This window comes from Haemaphysalis longicornis, unplaced genomic scaffold, assembly GCF_048455015.1.
Source record: "Haemaphysalis longicornis isolate Haplotype H1 unplaced genomic scaffold, Haemaphysalis longicornis Haplotype H1 scaffold_2, whole genome shotgun sequence".
In the NCBI taxonomy this organism is placed as follows: Eukaryota; Metazoa; Arthropoda; class Arachnida; order Ixodida; family Ixodidae; genus Haemaphysalis; species Haemaphysalis longicornis.
The window spans coordinates 234,818,912-234,844,894 of record NW_027526295.1 but is presented as its reverse complement, the minus strand read 5'-3'; the positions used below and the strand labels follow the sequence as shown (position 1 = coordinate 234,844,894).

Here is a 25,983-nt window from a genome sequence, read left to right as displayed (position 1 = left end):
TCCATCGTCCAGTTACGTGTAGGCGTCGGTCGACGTCGTCGTCAGCCAACGTTCAGGCGCTACACTTATAAGCTTACCGCCGCAGAGCCACATCGCAGCTTTTCGCAAATGGGGCTCCTGCCGGAAGTGCCTTCATTGAAAAGGCTTTTAAAATAGGGCCTTAAGCTCCCCATGATTAAGGGATACTAAAATGCCCGGACGGTTTCGATTATTAATTTCATAAAAAGGAAGGGACCCTTAATGGTGGCTGTGTTAAAATTATACTCTTCATGAAGAGGTTTTTACCGGGATTACTTCCACTCACTCGTATACATTGGCGGTTTTACGTAACGAAAGAACCGAAGATGAAAGCAAAAACCTTCTACTGTAAAAGTAGCACAAGGCTCGACCGAAAGTTGTGGCCTCTTAGCCAGGATCAATTTAGGATGAATGAGGAAATGGGGGGAGGGGGGGGGGGGTAAATGTTTATGAGAGCCGAAATAAAATTCGTTCTTGGTCCTGAGAAAAAGATGGCTGCCGTGGTCAGTAATTGTAATGGCTTGCAACTCTTGCAATGCTTTTTAGGGTGCCTCGATGCCAGCGCCGCCGTACAGGGTGGACACACCATTTGAACGGTCCCGTGCCGCCGCTATTGGGTCAAAGTGCTCAACGCGTTCATTTCCCACAAGACCCAGAAACGCGAAACAGATAAGATGATTCAAACTTCGCCGGTAAACCACGTTGCGGCGATAATTTTAGCGCGGTTTTGGTACAATGACTTGCTGCGGCGGCCAGCGAGTGGCCCAAAATGGCGTCGCCAGCGTGTACGTGCCTCCACCGGTCTCCGCCCTGCGAGCTGCCTGCGACAACCCCGGTGATACCATGACGTACTGAAGTTGCGTTTTCTGCCCGACGCAGGTGCTAGTGCATCACCCGCCGCGCAAAGATGCCTCGTCACGTCTGTCTAGACAGCCAGTTAGTCGCCTTTGCTCGGAGGCAATGCTTCAGCTGCAGCCCCTCTGGGACGCTCCGAGTATTCGCGTTCCCGTGCGCGGATTTCAGGAATTGATACGTTGGGTATGCCTTCGTCGATGGGTGCGCGAGTTGTGTGGCAGTGACAGAGACGGGGTTCAGGCCGTTCCATGTGGACTAAACGACGACTGATATCCGTCAGTGGCTTTGCGCAGTTTTTGTCGGTATTCGCTGCCGTCTGAACTGCGGTGAAATGAACCTTCCTCTGCTTTTTGGAGCCTTCAAAAAGATAACTGGTTAGGTTTGCCATTTTCGAGCTGGATGTTGGTGGACAAGACGTCCACAACAAACATTTTCCGGATCGTGGGCTGCAGTGGCACAGTGAAGATGGAGGACACCGCAGGTGGGGAGCAACTTAGAGGACATGTTCCTGGGACTAATGTGTTGACTAATGATGGTAATAATACGAAACGTTTCCTGCGAAAGCTGTGTGCGGCCGGCTGGCTCGAAGAATGGATCAGCATGGAACTAAGATTGCCGGTAAGCTTACTATTTACCCCGTCGTTTTATCCTGAATGGAAATACTAGTGTATAATACGCTCATGGGAAATTATTAGTAGCCGCAATAGCTGCAGAGAGCGAGTTAGGAAACAGCAATTTTTTTCTGGCTGCACTTTGTGCTCGCTGTTGCGCTTTCTGTTTCGTGACGGCGTTCGTCAATTGCCCTATATATATCTGCAAATAGCAGTGTCGGTAGTTCATAAGTTTTTGTAACGGCTGTAGAGCTCTCTGTGGTTTCTTGCGATTCGAAAATTTATAACTGTATACGTTCGAAAAAGGCTCTAGGAAAATCTCGCCGATACTTTTACGTATTCAGATATCTAGAACATGCATACCTCGTGAATTGCTAGCGATGACACCGGTGACGCCTGGACACAGCAAAGTTGGGTTTCGAGGGCAAAGTCATTGTGCCAGGTTAAGTGCTTCGTGAGCGGCACGCAGACGCTTCGTCACTGATGCACAGAGACCCGGTCGCTTTAAGTGCCTCCCTTGGAGGCTGCTCCTTTCTTAGCAGCACCGCTTCGCGAACTAGAGCGCTCTTGCACTAGGGCTTTTAAAGTCGGTAGTCTATATTTGGCTAATTAAACCTGAAAATTTTGCTCTCTTGTCTGCCGGTCTGAGTAAGTGAGTGTGAGTGGTGACGAGAATAGTGAGCGTGAAAGCGAGTGAGCCTATACCTACTAGACTGCAAGCCGGAGGATAGCTGACGTCACGGAGTGCTGACGTCACGATGTGGCGGCGAAGGCCGCGGCTGCGGATGAAGATGGTGGCTGCGGCAGAGACGGAGGCGACGGCGCGGCGCGCGCGGAAGTACACGCTGAAACATTTTGTTTGCCGAGTGTTTTTACAGCGTTCCACTAGGTGGAGCAACAATAAGAACAAAATATATTTTTCTGATTTGTGGTGATATTTGAATAGGTTAGGACAGCAATTCTCTCTGCTGGCGTAAAAGCATTTGAGATTGTGAACAAGGCTCCCGTGCGGGAGCCGAAACGTCTTTTAAGTTTTTCTTTTTCGTTACTTGGTCGGTGCCCTCTCTCTTTCTCTCTCAAATGTACCCTCCCGACCAGACGGTTGTCCGACAAACCCTTGCTTTCTTGTAAAAGCATTGTTCATATGACAGTGATATTTCTAACAAATACAATCATGTAGCGGGAAAACGTTGTAGTGAAAGTGCACAATATTTTACTGCGGAGTGCAAGTAGTGCCGCAGCGCACCGTGCACGTCAGTTCGTCGCAGGCGCACATAGATGTACGTGAGTGTACGTCGTACTGTGGTTGCGTGGATTTTCTCACTGAGCCAGTTTTTTTTTTTAATTTGAATATCAGCCATGATGTGGCAATTGTTGGAACTTGACGCAAATTCGTCATGCCGAACAAGTGCTACGTCCCTGAGTGCCGTGGAAATCACTACTCAATGTGCGAGGTGCGTGTCATCAGATTTCCCGAGATGCAGGAAATGGGTGCGCGCTATTCCACTTGAGAACTTCAGTCCTACACAGTGTTCCTCAGTGAGTTATCCCGCAGAAGATTCTTCGTGCTATAAATTGCAAGTAAAAGTACGCAACGTTTCATTAAAAGTCTATGCAACTCCTAATCGAAAGAAGGTTGACATAAACGCCGAGTCTTTTGTTAAATAGCCTTGCGAGCTGCGCTTCCTACCCGAAGGCGTAATTTAAGAGATTGTGTGCGCCGGAAAACAAAAACGGCGCACGATAACCGCACCCAGTCCCCGCATTCGTCCCGGTGCTGTGCCTTCAAAATTTCCGGACTGTCCGTCCTATTTTTCAAAAGGAAGCACAAGCAGAAAAAGCCCGGACTCCAACCGAAAGCGGCTTGAAGCGGCAGCCATACCCGCAGCTATTGCATAAGCCGCGGAGACATCTCGCCGCGAACAAGAGGCAGACATAATTGTGTGCATTGTAGATTTAGCTTACCACATCAGAACCTGAAAATCTACGTTTTGACACTGCATTGAGAACGAGGAGCGGCTCCTGATATTCCACATCATCAAAGACGAAGCCCCTTGGGTGAAATACTCGGTTGTTGTAAACGCTGACATGGCGACAACTTTCAATTTCACGAAGAAGCCGACAAGCACGTTAGGGCGTGATTCGTGCGTTCCGGATACGGACCGCAAACAGCAGGAAGGCTTCCTTGCGCTTCATCGGACCTTTTCTGCGCCTCTTGCGCCCGATGCGCACGGATATAAATTATGAGGATCAAAAAGCATTGCGGGAGTGGTTTGACCACGAAGGCGCCGGATCCAATCCAAGCAGAGTCGCATCTGTCCGGCAAGGGTGAAATGGCCCTGTCTCGTAAAGGCGGATACTGATATGGACACAAATGCACTCAATATGAAATTAAACGACTATGGCTTTGTCGTCGCGCGATTATGCGACCCAAGTTCTCATGTTCCAGAGGGGCCGTTTCGACCATTATTCCAGATGGTCGAAGTGACGTTGTCACTTGCACTGCTGAAACTCTGTTTAAAATGGCAACGTGTATATTAGTAGTTTTAGTCACGCTTGACCGTAGTAAGTAGTCACTAGACATCTCATCACTTTTGCCCCCCGATTCAGCCGTGACCCAGTTATGACACTACGGATATGAAATAAGCCTGTTTGATTTACTTGTTTTCATGACAAACGATTTGCACGCCTTATAAAATTACATGCGCTCATAACGGCTCTATGACTTGGCCAGGTGAAAATCTTTATTAAGCGGTGCTTCCACTTTACAGCAGGATATTGAAATGTTGCGCCGAAGAAGAACAATTTCAACATACAAGAAACAGGTAACCAGTCTTACGACATCTCATTACTTTTCGGAGTGCCATTTATAGCGATATGGCGAAGGGGCTTGCATGTTCACCATGTTCAGTGCAGCACTAACAAAAGAAAAGTTATGCCTGTCATACGCTGCACACTCAAGGCGACTCATGGGCTGCATTGCCTCTTCCGCGGCGTTCGCAAGCATGGAGCGGTGGTGTCGTGTTTTTTTGTCACACCTGCCTTCGTGTTCAGGAGCGCTGGTCGATGTTCCTGTACGTAAGCCTTCACGTTCAGCTTGAACTTTGAAAACACCTCTTCAGTCGGATTGAAGACGGGGCGGCAGTCTTTGGATTGTGTGTTGTGTCATGGCCACAGCCGCCACTTCAGCCCGTCGATGGACCGGAGCGTTGTCAAAAATGAAGACACCCTCACCGTCGGGGTCGTGTTTATACTGCGACTATTTTTCAGGGAATTCGTTGAACACGGCCCAGTGTACTTTGTCGGCGATACGCCAGCGGACGATGCCGTTGGCTGACATACAGAGAACAAAACGTTTGTTTGCCCCTTTGTGCCGTCACAAGGAGTTAGCTCTGGCAAAACTCCGTGCACACCACACATTAAAATTGTCGTCATCAATGCAGTTGCACGACACCGTCGTGTCCCCGTTCTGCAGCCATTCTGCGTACTCCCGGCGCTTCGCCGTGACTGCCAGGCTGTTTCTCTCTACCGGTCTCAGTATGGCCGGCTTCAGAGAATACCGCAGCCGTCCAACAATCGGTCGATGCTGAAGGAACCGATTTTAATGTCTGGCATGGCTTCAGTGAGGGCAGGCTGATTTAGAGAAAGCGTGAAAGATGGGATATTGTCAACAATCTCGGTCAGCGCTTGCACGATGGTCTCGGCGAACTTCTTTGCCGAAACAATACGCTTTGTCGCGGTGCTGCGGTCCGTTGCTGCAATGAGTCACGTCGTCTTGACGTTTATGCCAAGCGCCTCAGCGAGGCGTTTTAAGTCTCCACCGCGCTGATGAACCTCAACAATCCGGGCTCTGTTTACATTTGAAACGGAGTTGTACTGCTTCTTGCCTTCACCCAACGTTTTCTTCGGTATTCCTCGAAAACATGGTGTTTCTTGATTCATTATTTGTAAATTGTCTTACGGGCACAGCTTAATGGACATTTACTAACACGCGCAGACCAGGAGAGCGGCCTTTCTTGATCCGTTGGTGCCGTATGCTGATCGTCTGCGAGGTCATCAGAAGTATCGTCTGCTCGCTTATTGTTACGCCAGCAGACTTGCTAGCGTATTGTTGCGCGAGCAAACTCGACACTTGTGAGGCGAGCAGACGATATTACCATTTGAAAATAACTCCTAACACTGCCGGAAAACATTCATTAATTCAAACTGGGAATGCAAAGGACATTTAGGTAATGTGTATTGATCAAAGGAACTTGGGAAGGAATTGTTACGCGAGGCGGCGAGGAGCAGACGATACTTCTGACGCGAGTTACACACGGCCCTCTCGCAGACGATCAGCACGCAGCACACGGTCCCTACGGATCGAAAAACACCGCTCTCCTGGTGTTTGTTTATCAGTGATGCCTAAATGGGTCACGGATGAATCGGGGGGTGACTACTATTTACTGCTCTCAAGTGTGACTACAACTACTAAAATGCACGTCCCTATTATTAAACAGAATTTCAATAGTGCGAGTCATAACGTAATTTCGACCATCTGAAATAATGGTCGAAACGGCCCTTGGAACATGCGAACTTGGATCGCATTAGTGAGCGACGGCCGAGCCACAGTCCTTTAATTTTGTATTGGTATGCATTTATCTCGATAGCAGTATCCGCCTTTACCAAGCAGGGCCATTTCACCCTTGCCCGGCAGATCGACTCCGCTTGGGTAGGATCCGGGGCCTTCGTGGTTCAACCAATCCCGCTACGCTTTCTGGTCCTCATAATATTTGTCGGTGCGCGTCGGGGGAAAGAGACGCAGAAAAGGTCCGATATCGCGCAACAAAATCCGCAAGCATGCGCCTAATAGCGCACAAAACACTCCTAAACGACGTTATGACAGCTGGATTAATTTGGTTGGCGATCGGATTAAGTTGGTTGGCACCTGGATTAAGTTCACTGGCACCTGGATTAAATTAGATGGCGCTTGGATTATATTGGCTGCCGCTGGGATTATATTGGCTGGCGTCTGGATTAAATTATGGGTAACGCCTGGATTAAATCGAGCGAGAAAGCCTGTAGTTCTGACAAAATTCTATTAGTCTCCCGGGGTACCGTTTATAGAGCATGCTAATTCCTCGTGACCAATATAAGGTTTGCTCTGGAATTCATTTACTGCCTGACCATAAATGTATCGCCCGCTGGTAACCGCAAGTCAGGAAGGCAAACGTTTTCCAAATACTCATTATCGCCCCAAAAAGAGTCATCATTTTATTTTTGCTGGATGTAAAACGTTAACACTCTTTCCACGAGTGGTTTTTTTTTTGTTTATTTGAACATTTGTGAATGTTTTACGTATAGGTAATTCTTTACGAGATGCGACTATGACTATGCGTTCGGACTGTTTTGTGTACCATATATTAATTAGACCGAAATTTATTAAATTTTGGTACATAACCAACAATCGACAAAGAAAAGTGAGCTTCGGGAATCAGAAACGTCTGTTCTTGTTTTCTACCGCGCTGTAAATAAAGTACCTTCCTTTCTGGCGACGCAAGTAGCTTAACTCATTACTTCACAGTGCATGCTGAATGCACTTCTCTGAGGTGATCGGGCGTCGTCTTCTCTCTGTGACGTCACGGCGGCAGCCTTCAGGCCATAAAAGGCTAGGGGGTGTGGAGTGAGTGCCAGCAGCCGTGAGGGCGAGTTGTGAGCGAGGCGAGTGTAAGCGAGTGAGTGGCGTGCATATATATATATATATATATATATATATATATATATATATATATATATATATATATATATATATATATATATATATATATATATATATATATATATATATATATATGTATATATATATATATATATATATATATATACACACACTCTACTCATGTAGGTTACTCATGATGAAAACTGGTCCTCCAGTCGCAACGTCAGTAAACCACTGTTCTTTGTTTTTAATCGTGTGTCTACCATTTTCTCTACTATATATATATATATATATATATATATATATATATATATATATATATATATATCTGTCTTATTATTTCAACGAGCCCCTCATTTCCTATTCTGATTCGCTATATATATATATATATATATATATATATATATATATATATATATATATATATATATATATATATATATATATATATATATATATATATATATATATATATATATATATATATATATGTATATATATATATATATATATATATCCCCACTTTTGGAAGACCCCCACTTTTGGCTTGGGCTTGGCATGACAATTGGATTCTTAGGTGGTTTTTGGGATTTGCTTCCTTCACTATGCATTAACATGTCTACGAGCGACGAGGAAGCCGAAATCCTCCCTGTTCTGTGGTAGCCGTGTTCGGTGAAACAACAGGCAGTGCGTTATTGTACCTGACGTTGGTCATGCCGCAGTCGAAGGACGTATGACTGAGCGGGTAATATGCCACCACGAAATTTGTAGCTGACGAAAACAAGAAACAAAGCATACTTAGACGAAGATAAGATACGACAGATACGGGCGCCTGTATCCGTGCTATCTTGTCATCGTCCACGACTGTTTAACGCCACGTTTTATTTTTTCTCGTTAAACTGTAGTTGACGGTCGGTGCACCGGTTCACCACGAAGGCGACGTTTTCATGGCACGCTCAAAAACCTTTCCAAACTCTTCAAATAACTTAGTATTTGAAGTAATGGTAAAATTTATAAAATAAGAGTCTGTAATAAGCCCCTCCCCCCCCCCCCCTCCCCCCCCCCCCGCTCCCTAAATATTAACATTGTTCGAAACTACCACCTTACCACCTTGGCCTGCAGAATAGCAGGGACAACTGTTTCGGCAAAAATACGCTTTACTTCTTCTTTCCTTAGTTTTAAAACGGCCTGTTTTATTTTCCACTTACATAAATGCACACTATTCTTTGCGTTTTTGTGGCACTTTGTTTAAATTTGCGGTCACTAAAACGTTTCAATCCAAGCCAATGATAAAACTAGGGCGAGTGTATGATGTAGTGGCGGTCCATGACGACACAGACGACCTTGATGTGAGCCGCATAGTCGCTAGCGCCAGATTCCTCTCTACTGTATATTGTAAGAAGCTCTATGGTGGCCGCCGTTTGCGTGCAAAGATAAAGCCGATGATACAGCCGAAGATGAACAACGGTCTGACAGCTGGATTATTTTGGTTGGCGACCAGAATAAATTGGTTGGCGATTGGATTAAATTCGCTGGAACCCATGGATTGAATTAGATGGCACTTGGATTAAATTCGATGGCACTTGGATAAAATTGGCTGGCGCCTGGATTAAATTGGATGAAGATTGGATTAAATTGACTAAGAAAATCTGTAGAATTCTCAAGCGGAGGTAATTCGAGCTTCCCTTCCAACACATCCCCAGCTTTCTCGCTCAAAATTCCGACCTCTCAGAAAAATAGTAAATCCATTACAGGAAGCACAGATATAAGAATTAACATATGAAAACTCTAAAGATACCTTCCATAACTCTGAAAGCTCTTGTGTAATTCCTTGTCAAAATTTACTCCCCATCCATTTCAATGGGATAGTTTCGACGGAACTGCAGCCTGATCGCGCATCATGCTGAATTTGAAACTGCGCAGAGAGCGAGCTTTTGCCCCCATTATTAGCTGTGAGAAAATATTTTGCGCTCCGCTTAATTATAACGGAATAATAGTTTCTAAAAGAACGGCGAGGAGCCTGAAAGGTGCACTGCACCTGTTGCCTATGCAGCGTGGCCACAAACTATTGCCCTGGCTGAACTCTTACGGGTTCAGCTTAACGTAGCCTTATAGTAACCGGGTTGGTGCATCAGCCCGTTTTTTCGTTCTTAAGCGAGCGTTTTTCTTTTGCACTCTTTTCTGCTGCCCGCCGCTTCAACCGCTCCGCCGCGGGAGCCCCGTCGCCTAAGGTGGGAATGCTAGGAACCACGTAAAGGAGGTCGTTTTCCTTCTGGCTGCGCGCTTAGGAAGAAGCTTCGTAAATCTTTCAGGTTACCGCTGAGTTTGGGAGTGAGGCATGGGCGTGCCTCGAATGCGATCGCGCGCCTCCTAGCATCCAGCGATGCATCCGCTGGTGCCGGCTACAATCGCGACGTGCTCCGCATGCTGCGCCATGGGTTTATCGCTTAGCGTCGCCGATTACTGCCTTTCTTCTCGGCTGATTCTGACCTTCTCGATTTTCTTGGGCGCATTCACTTTCACCTTTCTATCGTCTTAATGGGAGACTCGGTCGCTGTGCAACGAAGGTACCCTCCTGAAATTCCGCCTATCCTCTCGCCTACTTGTTGGTCAATCCACTCCTTGAGTGATGTCGTGCATCGACAACAGACACCGTCTCAACGCCACTCCACCGACAAGCTTTCGGAGTACACACCGCCTGCCCAACGCGCGCTTCGAGTTGGGTCAACAGCAGGAGGAGATTATGGGATCCAATACTTGAAATTCTTTGAAATAAGAAGCAACGTTTGTGGTAGGGGTTCGGGAGTGTTAAGTTTAAAATCAACTATTCCTCCGTCGAACCAACAATTATGGAGGTACGCGGAGCTTTCCGAAGTCAAGCCGAACACCAAATGAACCAACCCAGAAGCGAACGGACCCTATTTATTTATGATGGTTAATATGAAGGTAACGTGATTCCTACCTTATGTGTATGGTAACGTGCATTCCATGGCTTTCCCTAGCGTTAAACCATCGTCTTCGTTGGACGGAGGGGTGCATAATTGTAATTTTGCACGTCCATGCACCCGTCTCCAAATGCAAGCTGTTTCAACAGCCATGCCGGAATGGCGAAATCGGATAGACGTCGGCTTCATAACGCGAGGGACGCAAGTTCGATTCCGACCGGCGGAAGTGTTTTAATTTTTATTCACTTCACCCCCCCCCCCCCCCCCCCCCTAATCATCATCGTCAGAAAAGGTTGGCTTTCCTGAAGTGCGTTTGGTTGGACTACAGACAACATCAGTGAGAGGCTGAAATCTTCGCTTTAATACAAATAGGGGCTATTGACGCTGCCGAGGTGGTTGGACCGCGTTAGAGTCGTGTATGCTTTGAGTTAGGGGTAGTGAAAGGAATAGCGCAGGGAATTGTATTGTCACCGATGCGTTTCTTTTTCTCCCTCCACGAGCCACCTATGCTTTTGACTAAGAAGAATGCTGCTGTCGCAGCCAACGTTTCATTGTCTTTGGAGATACCCTGAAAGCTTGAGCATGCAAGTGCACTGAACGGACCGGCTAACAGGAGCATTAAGGCGTCATTTTTGGTGAAAAAACAAAGGTATTCATCTCCAACGGTTTCGTTTTGTTGCATCGCAAGGAGCGTTTCCCGGAGTACAAACGTTAGTAAAAGAATATTTTCTTTTGTTTTAACTTAACCTCTGCTCGCTCCATGGCATCTGGATTCTTCCTTTGAGAAGATACGTGCTTGATGACGGAGAACGTGCTTCGTGAACCGGATATCCCTAGCCGTGTACAAAAGGAGGCCCCGATGGTAACGTTCTTTAGACGCGCGCGAAGGGGAAAATAAAGGAGAATTTTATACGGCCAGTTGTGGAATTTTGCGGCTTACACTTCCGCTCGGTCATTCCTACGGCCGTCTATAACAAAGAGAAGTCACAATCGCTGCTGCGCAGATTTCGCCTGGTCTCCCATGCGTCCCTACCAGTCTATTGTTACCGCTTTTGTTCGGCAATAAAACGTGATATCTTTACAGTTTTCGGGACAGTATTTTAGTTTTGAAATCAACGCCCTTCCCCCTACGCCATTCCTGGCGTAGCGTCCTTCTCTGCGATATTTTAGCACGAAATTATAACGTCCGGGCCGAATATATTACTGCGACCCAAAAGTCGCTCAAGCTCGTAGTAGGTTGAGTTTCTTACGAAGCTTTGTGTCGGCTCCTTAATTAGAGCCAAATTTCTTACTAAGGCAAGGAAGAAAAAAAGGAGCGAAGAAAGGTAGGAAAAAACTGCATTTCTCGTGCCAGGCGAACACTTTAGGCGATCTTTCACGCCCTGGAAAAGGCGAGCTTTTGTCTCCCTGACGGGAAGGCATTTTCCCCAGCATTTTCAACTTTTTTGCCGCCGTCGTCCGAGTGTGAGGGAGTCTTTGTTGGCAAAGACGATATTCTCTGGAGCGTCGAACTTTCTTTAATGAAGGAATCTTAAATTGGAGATTTTTTTCGCCATTTTTCAGTTCACCGCGCGTGCCAATGGAGAGCCAAATATAGGGTCTTTTCTTTTCATGCGTACACCTTCTGTCAGTTATTTTCGGAACGGCGGTAACTTCCCCGGGATTCAAAAGACGCCCAGGTAACGTGTTTAAAGCTCGAAAATGCCGCGACCAAATTAGAGCGTACGGGATAAGGAACAGAACGCGAAGGTTTTCCATTAGGGAGGATCAAGGTTTCAAAGACGTGATTTCTCCGCCCTCGCGGGTTCTCCCGTCTGTCCCGTCTGTTCAGCGCTTTCCTTAGCCAAGCCGCCTTCACGTTTTCCAAGCGAAGCCCAGCTCATCAGCGAACCCTGATAGAAAAGATGTTGGAAGAACTTATTCCTTACCTTACGCTCTTGCCACCACCGACAGCCCTGCTACCTGGAACTTTCTTGATGGTTTTATTAAACACAGTGCCCGTCCAAGAGCTACTATTAGCTCATATCTTTGCACTTCCCGATCTAATACAAAATAAACAACATAATATCGACATATCAGTATAATAACTTTAGGACTTACCTCAGCGGTACTTCATTAGAAATGCTGACTCACTGATAAGAAAAGCTGACAACCTGTCGGGCGTCGACTAGAACCCGTAGTAGGACATTTCCCGAACTCATCCTATAGAGAGGCGCAGATTTATACTAATTGCTCACAAAAAGGATATTCTGAACCCTTTTTTGTATAAATAAACTATTATGGAGAGTTTTTATGATGTTGATGGTGACGGTCTCGTCCAGCCTAATTGGCTATAGGAGCTGGCGTTTGTCCGCATACGTCTTCTCGACTATTCTCCACCGATTTTCTTTGACTCAGCACAGTGTGAAATATAGTTTTACTGCATTTGGATTTTATAGGCTGCCTAATTTAACTAGTTAAGGGAAGGATCATTTCCGTGTTCTCTTGAGCCAACAGGAAACTTCTTACATTATGTCAGTGATCAGCTGAACTTAGGTCATACGGGAACTATTATGGAAACAAAAGGGGGGAGGCGGAGGGGTTAGCTACCATTATGTTTCAAAACTAGCAATGGGAGCTTACCTCTCCGTCCAGCAAATTTCTCTCTTGAACACCGTGTTTGCAACTGATAGTTACCAGAAAGTTTCCATACCGCATGGTTTCAACCACCATACAATCAATCAATCAATCAATCAATCAATCAATCAATCAATCAATCAATCAATCAATCAATCAATCAATCAATCAATCAATCAATCAATCAATCAATCAATCAATCAATTAATCAATCAATCAATTAATCAGTCGAACGTTTATTAACTTGCCCACGAACAGCCGGAGGGCCTTTGTGCTGGTGCACAAAAAAGGAACAGGGAGGATCGAAACTCACGCCTTACAAGTAATGCAATATAGGAACAGCGTTGCTGACACACACACACACAAAATCAAGCACTGTCCTACACCTGAATATACATGCACCCACAAAAAATACCACACAAATACACACATACACACAAAAACAGGTACAATGCTTGCAGATGTGTCGCCACGCGGGCGGTCGTCATACACAGAGAGTTTCAAAAATATACGTACATGATAACAATGTTTAGTGGTGGGGAAATGGAGTGAAACAAGATAAATTATATGTAAGAAAAGGAGTATATAATGAATATACATGTAGAGAACACTAGACATTGAATAAAGGGAATTAAATAAAGGTAGAAAAGATTGTTTTGTAAGGATTTCATGCTCAGGTAACTACGAGTGAACAGGGCAAAAAGTTGACTTACATAACAAGCTCACAGACGTATTTGCGGAACTGTGTTGGGGAATTATTATATATGTCTAAATATTCGGAGTACTGATTGTATGTACACTTAAGGCGAAAAATGCGGCCCAAGCAACGCAGACACGTGGGATTTAAAAATGGGTCGTTTCTTCTGGTGGATTTTTGCGGCACATGGAGTGGTACATGTTGCAGCACCTCACCACAAGACACTGTGCCGTGAACGATTTTGAACAGGAAAATAATATCCGCCTTAAAATGTCTGGAGGTTAATCACTCTAGAATCGGTACAAAGGATGACCCGAAATTCTTATGGCTAGGAAAGCGATGGTTGAAGATAGATGTAAACTTTTTCTGGACCCTTTCAATAAGCATACAGTTTGTTTTTCATGTGCTATTCCATACCACAGAAGCATACTCGAGCTGCGGACGACAAATAGTCGTGTACAGCTTGAGAAGAGAGCCCGGCTCGTTGAACTCCTTTGATAGGCGACCTAGAACGCCATGAGGTCGGAGGGCCCGCCGAGTGATCTCCCGGATGTGCAATGAGAAGCTCAACTTACTGTCAGAATTGACACCAAGATCCTTAACCTCCAATCACCGTTAATGTTATAGGAGAACAATATGCTGTCAGTTTTTCTAGTGTATATCATTACCTTAGTTTTGAATGTTTTTGAAATAAGGAGTTTGTTGTGTGAGCACCAATACGAAAAAGACGTGATCGCTGGCTGGAAAGCGGAACGACTTGCGGTGTTTGAAACAGTCCTAAATATTTTTACATCGTCAGCATATGACAGTCATGAATTACTGAGGAAACATCATTTACAAAATTGAACAAATTAAGTGATCCCAGAACAGAACCCTGAGGGACACCACTTGTGGCGTCGCAGGAGAGGGAAGATTGCCCGTTTGCATGCACGAAGCATGATCTATCCGATAAATAATTACATAAAAGGGATGTGAGGAATGGTTGTAAATCGAGTTGACACAGCTTTTTAAGTAATATATCGCGGCAGACGACATCAAAAGCCCTGCTCAAATCGAAGTAAACGACATCGAGTTGTCCTCTCCCCTGCACAGCTTCCGAAGCATGCAGTATAAAATTTACAAGATTGGTGGTGTTATATCTCCCAACGAGCAAACCGTGTTGCTGAGGTAATAATATAGTTTTTACACTGAAAGTCAGTAGTACTACGGTCTCAAAGGGTTTTGAAGTAGCCCAGAGAATAGAAATCGGGCGGTAGCCTGTGGGGTATAATTTTGACCCTGACTTAAATATAGGAATAACCCGCACAGTCCTCTAACGAGTGGGAACTTGCCGTTATAGAGTGACGTTTGAAATATACGCGTCAAGACAGGAACAAGAAGAGCCACAAACGCCTTCAGTACTGCAGAAGGAATGCCGTCAGGGCCGCAGGAAAATGACGGCTTAACTCGCTTTAGAGCTTTTGACACAAGTCTTTCCGAACCAAACAATTCTGAGCTTTTATCATACCCCGGAAACCCTTGAGGGGGGCTAGCTGCACTTTTCTTGCCGAATACTGAACTGAATTGTTGCGCAAAGACATTACGAACGTCGGGAATGCTGTCACCCCTCTTGTCAATGAGGGTAATATTTCTGGGGAGTTTTTGGAAGTCTGTGCACGGACATGACCCCAGAAAGCCTTAGCATTGCGTGGCGCATCAGCTTCAACCACGGAAATGTAATTGGACCTATCGCGCTTTAGCAGATATTTACAAAGAGACCTGAGTTGACGAAACTCACTCTGCCACCTCTCTTGGCCAGTTTTCTTTGTTTGTTTGTGCACTTGATTCTTTCTTCCAAGTGCCTTTCTACGTTGAGCTGAAAATCAGCGCGGATAATTACTTCTGTGTTTTTTTTTTGGGTACAAATCTGCTTAAGCCATCATTGAGAACTTCGGTGAAAAAATCAGTCTGCTCGCCAGCGTCGTTGATGTTGGCCAGTGGCGACCATTCAGTCTCACCGAGGAAGTGCAATAAGCCAATGTAGTCTCCACGAGCAAAGCTGTAACAGCAGCCACCTGGTGTGTCGATTGAAAGATTGTAATGGGTGAGGGATACGTTAGATTGAAATGAGTAAAGGGGGTGAAACTTGTCAGGCTTTGCGAGGTCGACATCATTGCGCGAAACATCAACGTGTTCCAAGCTAGTAAAACACAAGTCCAAAATGTTTCCACACGAATTCTTAATATAGTTGATCTGTTGTAATGAAGTGAAAGATACTAAATCTAGCAAAATGTCACACTCCTGTGATATCGGATGAGACGCCCGATTAACCAATTTAGTTTCCCATGAAATCCTGGGTGCGTTGAAGTCGCCAGTGGTAAAAAAATTGTAATCACTGTGACAGGTTATAAGAGTTTCGATTAAATTAAGGGTATTTCTGAAGTCAGCGGCGTGAGTTTCAGGAGGCATGCAGTAAGTGCATAGTAAGATGCGTTTACCCTGCGAACAAATCACCTCTAACCAGATAGACTCAGTGTCCACTTCAAGGTCCAGGCGCCGTTTACATTTAGTGGAACCATGTAGGGCAACCAGTACGCCCCCACCCCGTTGTTTGCCGCGCGAAGGGTCACGGCCATGCCGAAAGACTTGGTAATTTGGGGGGTGAAAGAATTAGAGCTAATCTCCGGGCACAACTAGGTTTCTGTAAGAATGATGGAGGAAAACAAAAAGAAACAACATTAGAAAAAAATTCGGCTGATTTTGTTCGTAGCCCACGGACATTTCGGTAGAAAAAATCGAAACTGCAGTTGCCTCCCATGAATAATTTCTTCCCACAGCTCACCGCAAAAGGGCTTAAAGAGGCAATAGAGAGTTTTAGCATAGCGGCTCCCGTACGCTACGCTAAGGTTAGCGGGTAGCGGGACCGGACTGCGCATGCGCGCGCGGCGAGTGCGAGGAGGTTGCCCCTCAGCGGAGGGAAAGAGCGGGCATGGCGAAGGCAGGACGCGCGGAACTAATCCACCCCACCGTGACGAATTTGCTCTCCCCAGTCGCGCCCCGCTACCCGCCACCGTAGCGTTAGCGTACGGAGCACGCTACTCTAGAGAGGCGGCTCCCGTACGCTACGCTAAGGTTAGCGGGTAGCGGGACCGGACTGCGCATGCGCGCGCGGGGAGTGCGAGGAGGTTGCCCCTCAGCGGAGGGAAAGAGCGGGCATGGCGATGGCAGGCCGCGCGGAACTAATCCACCCCACCGTGACGAATTTGCTCTCCCCAGTCGCGCCCCGCTACCCGCCGCCGTAGCGTTAGCGGACGGAGCACGCTATGCTAAAACTCTCGCGGCCAAAGCGCAACTCGCGTCGTCCACGGCGACGTTGAAGGAGGCGTACGAGCCGCGATTCGTTTTCAGCCGCTTGCAGAGATTCGGCACCACACCCACAGAATACAAGTGCGTAAAAACGTGTGCCGATGTTGACGGACGGAGCTTGGTGAAAAATATAGATCCAGGTGGCCTGGGACGGTCGACCGCTGCAAATCCAGTCCCATTAAAGATGCCAACCGCCAGCGGACGCCGAACGATGTGCCCTGCATGGGGTTGCTGCGTCGGTGGTGAGTCCTGGAGAGGCAGAGGACCCCTGGAGACCGGCAGCTGGGCTTGTAGCCGTACATAGAGGCAACACGGAATTCGGTGAAGAGAAGGGTATCGGCGGGGTAGGGGGCTTTGTTTCCGCGACCGTCTTGGTGGGGAGCGGCGGGAACTAAGCCAGCCGTGGCGGCCCCCGCAAGCAAGACAAATCAGTGCTCAGGGAGTGTGTCTCTTTTCGCAGCGATTTGATGGCGTCGTCGTGAGCCTCGGCCTTTGTTGCTCGCTCCCGACGCAGCCTCATCGTTGTCCTCCCCCAGCTTGGCAACCTGGTCGAACAAGAACGAAGTTCCCTCCAAGGCGTCCACGAGAAGGGCGTGGAGGGAAAGCAGCTCGGCGCCAAGGTCAACGGGCTGGGTAGTGGCTACCAACGTTCAGTTTATACTTTCCTTGTATGCCTTTGCTATGCCCTCGGGGTAAAAATGCACGCCGCAAACGCGCGATTTGGATGAGAGGTGTCGGTCGAGACACGCAGTGGCACGGTGCCATGCTACCCGGAGGCCAGGGTAACTTTGGGTTCGGTTTCCCCTGTAACTGCCCGGGCAACCGGGAACACAACACGCCGGCGTGGTGCGTGCCGAACAATCTACAGCTGGAACACACACACGCGCGGCACGCGCACCACACACACGCGCACGTACGCAGAGAGAGAGAGAGAGAGAGAGAGAGAGAGAGAGAGAGAGAGAGAGAGAGAGAGAGAGAGAGAGAGAACGCATTAGAGGAACATACCTGACCCGAGACGCTGGCCGTACAACCGCAAATGTATAGCGAGGGCCTCTGTTCTGGCAGTCTTGGTGCCAAAGGTAGCCCGGCTCCCCGCGCGGGAGCCGGGCGCGACTGCAGCGCCCTCAATGCAGCTTGGTCCGGCGGAGCCGGGAAACACTTCGAAGTTTTACAACTGACCTTGGTTCTATTATAGTGCCTAGAATATACTGGCCTGTATATTCTAAGCGCTATAGTTCTATAAACGTTGGTGGCTACTGCGCGGTGCGAGGGGTCGAAGAAAGGACCGACGAAGCCGGCACTGCGGTGAAATGCCGTGGTCGCTGTTAGGGCTAGCCGGAGCAGGTAGCGACGGCGCGGTCTTGCACGCATTGCAGACGAAGCGCCGCGCTCCAGACTTGATTAGCTGAAGGTCGTCGTCCGGTAACGTCATACACATCGCGTGAGTACTAAGTTGCCCTCAACGCAACGAAGGAGCTTCTGTTTACCATAAAAAAAACAGCACAGAACGCACGCATCCTAACTGGGCGCCATCTTTGGATGAGGATGATGATGATGATAATACTAATAATACCAATAATAATACTAATAAATGCTTATAATCACCGTGGTACGTGCCTGCGTCGTGGATGGCGTCTTCACTTCGATTCGTGCCGCAACTGCGCGTGTACTGCAGTCCGATAAACTGTGCGCCTAATAATTCCGGAGGTCTTCAAAAACTACTTGTATTGTTCATGCATCTTCTATCCTTCCGCCAGCGCTCATACAAGCAAGATTTTCAACTTAACGACGTCAACAGCTTCAAGGGGGGCAGCCACTGGCCGGTCAAGTTACTAAATACAGCTGGATATGGATTATCTTGTGTGACTTCACGCCCGCTCTTCCGCTCCTTTGTCTGCGTATCACTGCGGCCAAGACGGGCACGCACCATGTGTCTAAAAAAAAGGGGGCGGGGCTGCGTGAGTGAGCTTATCGGCGTGGTTTTGACGTCGTTTCAGGGTGATTCTCAAGTCACTAGAAAATTGATGAACATGACGGCGCTAATAAAGCCATTCCTGCTCGTCACAGCGTTGACTTGGCCTGCAGCGCACTGTGTCTACCGAGCATTCGAGGTTCTTGGCTTCATCGATTCGTGCGGGAAACCATACTTTTTTGGTGAAAATCTGATAGCAAAGCTCGCGCAATACGTACGCACCTGGCTTACGATGACATATAGCGTACTTCATCTACACTCAACCTGCGTTTCGAACTTTGGTTCCTTTAATCTCTAGCTCCCCCATGCACGCGTTGCCTCGACTATGCGTAATTTGTAACGTTTGTTCTTCGATAAACAGCTGCTCATCGTTTGGCCCAACTTTCGCGCCCTAAATACACAGATAAAAACTGTTTGCCACTCCACAACACAGGGCAACTGAGCCTACTTAAATGGATGTCATATGTGTTGACCACTGAGAGTTGAAGGTTAGGAGGTGAGGGAGGAGAACAGGGTAGGAGCGTTATTACGTTATGGTCAATTACCATGCTGGCAGCAGCTAGAGCGCAGCGCATCGCGCAAGCGGGGCCAGGTTGCTCCAATAACTACGAGACCGAAACAGACCTCCGTTCTCGCTCAACCCCGTACTTTTTTCACTGAGCCGTTGACTGCATGGGCTGTTCACCAGATTACTCTTGATTGCAGCAACTCAAAAAAGCGAAGTGGCATATGCATGTGTTAATTAGATAACTATTCTGCTTACCGCGAGCTTGTATGTAGATTGTAGGGAATCAGTCGTAGGGGACCACAGATTGGGAAGCAGCGCGCAGAAGCGGCGTGCATGCTGCGTAGCGGAGCCCCTGGCGCATAAAAACCCTTCGAAGCATGCTCATCCCAGCGCCGTCCACACATGTCGCCGCGAGTTGGGGCCGACCTTGTTTAGCATATATGCTCCTCCTTATGGGGCAAATGTCCGCTACAGTTCGTGCGCGAAGCGCTGGCACTCCGCGATGGTGTTTGCCGCTTCTTGGGCAGCAGGGCCGGGTACCCGCCCTGGGCAAAGCAGGTCGTTGAAGTAGCGTGGATGTATGACTCAATTAGCGCGATTACGCCGGGCTGCACACGCACCAATGGTGCCTGTCGATCGCCTCGGTAATTTTGTGTATGCCTACCTAATTAGGCAATTAGCCCGACCCCTTGCGCCACTGAAGTAGACGGTGGTCATAGACCCTTCGGGCCGAATTAATTAGACTGGCAAAGTCTCCTAACCCGATAGTTTCTTCTTGCGAGTTTCTTCCTTCCTTAGGGCTCATCGAGAGATTTTTCTGCCTTTTGGTCAATTCTGGTAACGCTTCGTTTGGCAAGACAATGAGTGAGCAACAGACGCATAGGGAACTTCCTTTGTCGTTGTGAATACTGGATAAATGATGCTCGCGCACGGCACCGGACAGGTCTCAATACGAAAACACCTCTCTCTTTCTCTCTCTCTCTCTGCGCTAGAGAGAGAGGGGAGAGGTGGATAGAAATTACAATTAATTTCCTGTTGCGACGGTGACGAGAAGACCGAGGAAGGGGGGACTGTGAATGAAAAGGCAAGGAAGTTAACCACACACTGAGTTTGGGAGGCTACAGTGCACGGGGGAAGGGTTGAGAGTGTTACAAGAGAGCAGATTGAAAGAGGTCCCTCTGAAAGGCGCTATTCGCCGCGAGATCGGCCTATAGGTGGCGACGGCTTCGAGCTGCGGATGCTCTGCTGAGCGGTTGCGGGCGAATGCACGCTGTGTGCGCGCTTCGTGCCTTTTTCGCGCTGTATGTGCCAACGCAAGGCGCAGACAACAGTGGAATGCTGTAGTTCAGTTCCTCAACGTTAAATGTATTGCATGAAAGCGGCAATAAGCCTGCATTACTACTCCGAAACATCAGTGACCCATCGGGAATCACTGAACGGCCGAAATAGCGAATATGAGCCTGTACGCCGTTGTTCCTAGCAAGCTCGACCTTTCCAGAGTATGACTTTGAACATTTAATAAAAACATAAATAAGGACAAATGAGGAAGCTCCGATCTTGGGAATTCAATTGACGACAGCAGTTTCAGTCTCTTTCATTGGTAACATGGCGCATAACTGCATTTGAAGGATGTCATGAAACGGTAACCAAACTTCCCTGCCCCCGCCTCCATTTTTATAAGAACTTGCGATATTCTTTTTTTTTTTTGCATTCAGAAGGCAACATAAATTTCCTGAATTTTAACCAGCGCAGAGATATAAATGAAAACGTAAAAACGAGTCTTTTAGGCGTAGCCTTAGTTAAGTAAAATTTTAGCGAGCCTGAAGGAAGGTTGGATGAATAACGTTACCGGCTCTGTTATTTCCGGCTTTCATCGCAAGTGAAGTGGCGAACTAAATTACTAACGCGTGCAGTACAATCAACATGTCATTTTATCTAGAGTTTTGCAGTAACTACGACAGTTACAGTGAGTGAACCATTGCACGCTTCTTGGACGTTACAGTGAGCACAAATGTTCTGTTATGGTTGCGCTGTTGATGGCGATTTTCGTTCCTTTTAAAATATAACAGGTGCCGAGAACCGCGAGATGCGTTTGCAGTCTTGTTTTATGATGTCGCTTACGAAGAAACTTAAGCAAGAGTAAATCACAAAACCATAAATACGGCAAGAATTCGCCCAGCTGCAGGTGTGGTAAAACATTCTTCATTATTCCTATTACGAAATAACGCAACAGGTTCCTGATAACTGCGCCGTGTTATCCACTGAACCTCGCTTTTGTATTGAATCACCTTGTGAGGTTGCTAAAAGAAACTCGGATTAAATTGCTGTTTGCTTTTCTTTTCTTTATTTTCCTGCCAGTGTTCCAACGCAGCGCGAAGAAAACGCATGTAACGCGAAAAGACAAACGTTGGCGATCGGTGTTTCTTTGCAATTGGAAGTACCTTAGGTGTCGTGTTCCGTAACGGTGAAAGAAGCGGTACTGAAGGGGGACACTCACCTGATAACATTCCTATGGGACTGACGAATTCATGACCCACGAACTTCAGAAGCATCGTGTACCAATACGAAAAATTTTACAAACCCATAGAAATGTTCCTAACAGCCTAGTTTGCTTCTTTTCGAAATATATCACTTGTGTAATTAAAGAAGAAATAAACAAGAAACATATTTTTGTTTATCTAGATTTCACTAGATGGCGCTAGCTGTCTAGCAAGCGATAGTTTTAGGTGCGGAGTACCTTAGGACCGCACAATGTCCGTCCGCGTCCGTAGGCATAGCATTTACAATCGCACAAAATCGCACAACCGTCAGCAGAATTCGAGCCTGTGTCTAGTAGACCAGACAGAGTTAGTGTCAGTCGTTTTACTCATTGGGCTACGACCATGAGTTAGTACCCGAGGGTCAAAGGGCTTACTCCCTCGCCTGTAACGGTGCGGAGTACCTTAGGACCTTCCAATGTCCGTCCGCGTCCATCCGTGCGCACACCACCATCAAGCGAAAATCAAGCGAAATTCGATTTGAGCCGTGAGTTGCAGTTTCATTTAGAGAATAATCAACGTGCAACTCACGGCTCAAATGGAATTACGGTCGGGACGCAAATCGGATGTCCCACGGGGCGCAACTTCGATAACATTTCGAGTCCCCGTACTTCGCACCCTCGCCATCATCCATGCAGTGGATACGCTGCCATTTTTTATGTCTTTATTTCAGTACAGATGAGACATATTTGTAAAATAAGCAAAATAGGCCGCTGTGAACATTTCTGTGTTTCTGTAAAACTTTTCGTATTGTTGCCCTATCGATGGTTTTTAAAAGTCCCACAGGAATGTTAACAGGTGGGTCCCCTTTAAACGAGCAATCATCAGAATATTTCTAAAAGTGATCAGCTCCCTTTTGGTTTTAGGTTGTCCAGAATTGTGGCTCGCCTTTTCCAAAACTGTATTGAAAGCCACCATTGTGGTAAGAAAAAAAAAAAGTCCAGCGAGTCGTGGGGCACACCCTGCCCCCGTACGCGCGACAACGTATACATGCTGTAGAAAATTACGCGATCTTAACTTCTTTAAATTTAGGTCCAACGTAAGGGGTTATACAGTTATCCAACCTGGCTATACAGTAGAATCTCGTTAATTCGGCCCCCGTTAATTCAGAAATTCGGATAATTCGTCATTCCCACAGCCTTTCTTCAAAAATGTACGTAGCCCTATGGCAACAAACATTCGCTAATTCGACGCAAAAATTGCACGCGCACCGGTTAATACGGAGTGGAGGCAAGTGAAGCTGAAACGAGTGTTAGGAGTGCCATACATCATTTGGCGCACGCATAGTCGAATGCGCCGGCACAAGTTGTGGCGAACTGTTTTCGCCGCAGTCGCTTTGTGGGCCCGAGGTTTCTGAAAGCTCAGAACGCAGCCCAGAGCCCGCAGCGCCAAAAGAGGAGGAATACAGGTGGCACTCAGTCAGCGCACTGCGCCTCGTGCGGCTGCACCCCCCGGTTTACTGAATGCGCCACACTCACCTCTTACCCTGGGCGAAGGGAGAGGGAGATCTTCGAGGCTTTCCAAATCAAGAGGAAAGGGAGCGACTGTATCAGCGAATCATCCGTGCCGCCGTTGGATAAGGAAATCGCTTACCTACGTGACTAGTCGTCTTCAAATTGTCACGCGGCGAAAGATTGTCGTTGCCATACTCACTATTCAGTTGCTATCACCTTTTTTGTCAAAATTTTATTTCGTATTTTTATGTCTCTTTCCTTCTTTTCTCCTAGTTTTTCATATATATATTTTCTTGCGAATTAAAATCGCACAGTTGTTCGTCAGCGCTTGTGTCGTCTATTACTTGCTCAGTCCCGTCTTCCGCGCTGTTTTCAAACGATAGGAGGAATACGATATGGCACTGGTTGGTTTGTTTCCCGCCGAAGTGCAGCTTGCCGAATACGTTGCAAATGATGACGGCGTTGTCGTTGCCGGCCAGTTGACCAATGACGATATCATCAGGGCTTCCTTCGGTGTGGCGGATGAGGCGTCCGACGAAGAGCCGTGAGATGTGCTATGCCCGGCGCGTCGTGCCGTAAAAGAAGCCGCGGACGCTCTCGTCGTTCTAGAGGAGTTTTGCTACGATTTTCCAGGCAATACACTTGCGCTAAAAGTATAGTCGCATTCCAGTCAACTAGTCCTTCCCGCTCAGCTGTCCGCAAAAAAAAAAACAAAAAAAAAACAAGCAAGCATAACGAACTTCTTTTCAAAGTAAACATACAAATTAAAAGAACTGAAAAATGTGCGTTTTTTTATTAATTTGATAATTTGACATTCGAATAATTCGGACATTTTTCTCACTCACTTGAGATCCGAATTAACGAGGTTTTACTGTATTAGGCATTCGGTTATGCTGAGCCAACCACGTTTTTCGGAGCTGATTCGCGTCGGTATTTGAAAATGTGATACGTGAAAATACGGCACGAAATGTAACAGGACAGACGCAAACTCACGACTGCCTCATTTTACCGAGAAATACGTCTAAAATTCCCTCCGCATTCACAAAAACATGCGTTAAATTAGACGTAAAAATTAGCATGAACGTCGCACAGTATCAGCGGCGACTGTCCAAAAATGGCATTTCTTTTCGGAAAGGGAGGGGTGTGGCAAATGTACCCACGCCCATTTTTTTTTATCAATATCACGGGAGCGTCGACCGTTCTGTTCATGCGCGCCGTGTGACGGAGCGACACGGCAAACTCGATGAGAGTAGCCGCATGCGCACTAAGCACTGGCTGCGGCGGCCGTCGTCTGCTAAGCTGTTCCAACAGCAGAACGCTGCCCCCGATTTTTTCCTTCGCTTATCAATTGCCTGCCGAGTAGCCGCTAACGGTGCAAAGAGGGCAAGTGAAAGTGACTGACAGCAACAGCCTAAGCATTCTACGAGCAAATCTCGAAATCTTCGTTACTGGTGATTTACGAAGTATTGGCACAACGCGGGCCTTCTCGAGAACAAAGACGGCCAGTATGCAAAGCACTGTGATAAGCGAACGAAACGATTCGGGGATGCGCTCAGCTCTTGGAAGAGCCTAGCATACTAGCATACGAGGGCTCCCACAACCAGTGCTCAGTGGGCATGCGGCAACTCTCGTCTTGTTTGCCGTGTCACTCCATCATTTGACGCTGATCAACCGCATGGTCGACGCTCCCGTGATATTGACAAAAAATTGGGCGGGTGTGCACTGGTCTTGTGGTCTAGCTCTGGCCTGCTTCATGTAGGTAATTCTCGTCCTTTAATTAGCCACCACGCCACCTTCAACAAAGTCCCCTTTGACATTCCAGAAATGGCAGGAGACTGCACTCACCGGTAAGAAAAATGCAAGCTGTCGAAAAAAATGTTTTTAACACTTTTCGCGCTCAAGCGGTGGCCATGGCGACGATGTTTCGTGGAAATAAACTTGCCCGTTATCCCGCAACGGCCGCTGATTATTGCCTCCCTTCATGAAATCCGCAAGCAGAGGTAACAATGTCACTGCTTACTGCCATACAAGTGCACATATTCGTTTCTTAACGTGTGCAGCACGCATCTTGCGCCGTGCGCAACGTGAACGAGCAGCCGACGCGAGAGCGGAATCCACACTATGAGTGGTTCGTCCGTCCGCCGCCAGGGGCCGACTGTATTCGATCTCGGGCGAAAAAACATTAGCACAAGCCGGTAAAGGCGAAACAATGGTGTAGTGCTTTTGCTGCCTCTTTGCGAACGGTCATTAGGATCAATCGCGAAAGCGCCAGATAATCGAACCAGCAGATGATCGAACCTTGCTCCTGCTCCGAGTAGTCGCCTCCGATAAGATGACGATAATGATGCGTTGACGTAGTATGTACAAACTTGTCTGTGCGCCAGTTTTTGAATATATCCAGATATACGCCACATTATATAGATAATAAAAAATAGTAGCAGCGATAACCTGCCAAATTGTATATAATACGTATACGCAGGGCAGAGCACGCTGCATGGTACATATTGAAGTCACCCTCGCGATTGCTCAAGATAACCTTGAGTATAGAGCGACGCTACTCAGTTCGATTACTTTTTTGTTCACTGTGTTTAAGACAATTATTTTTTCTAACGGGGAGGGTCGGATGTTCGGAAAGAGGCGGTCGCACCAAGCCACCAAGTTAGATTGCACGTTGGGACCCGTGGGAACTGATGTATTTTCAGGCTTCAAGGCTACGAAAGCCAGCCG

The 25,983-nt window shown here is 47.2% G+C and overlaps 1 long non-coding RNA gene across 1 annotated transcript in view; it reads left to right on the top strand.

Moving 5' to 3' along the window:
- Positions 1–1,018: 1,018 nt before the first annotated feature.
- The window catches only part of LOC144167692 (uncharacterized), a 67,927-nt gene continuing 42,962 nt past the window's right edge, over positions 1,019–25,983 (top strand). The window contains exon 1 of the long non-coding RNA XR_013322093.1: positions 1,019–1,491. This is a non-coding gene — a long non-coding RNA (uncharacterized LOC144167692). The remainder of the gene's footprint in view (positions 1,492–25,983) is intronic.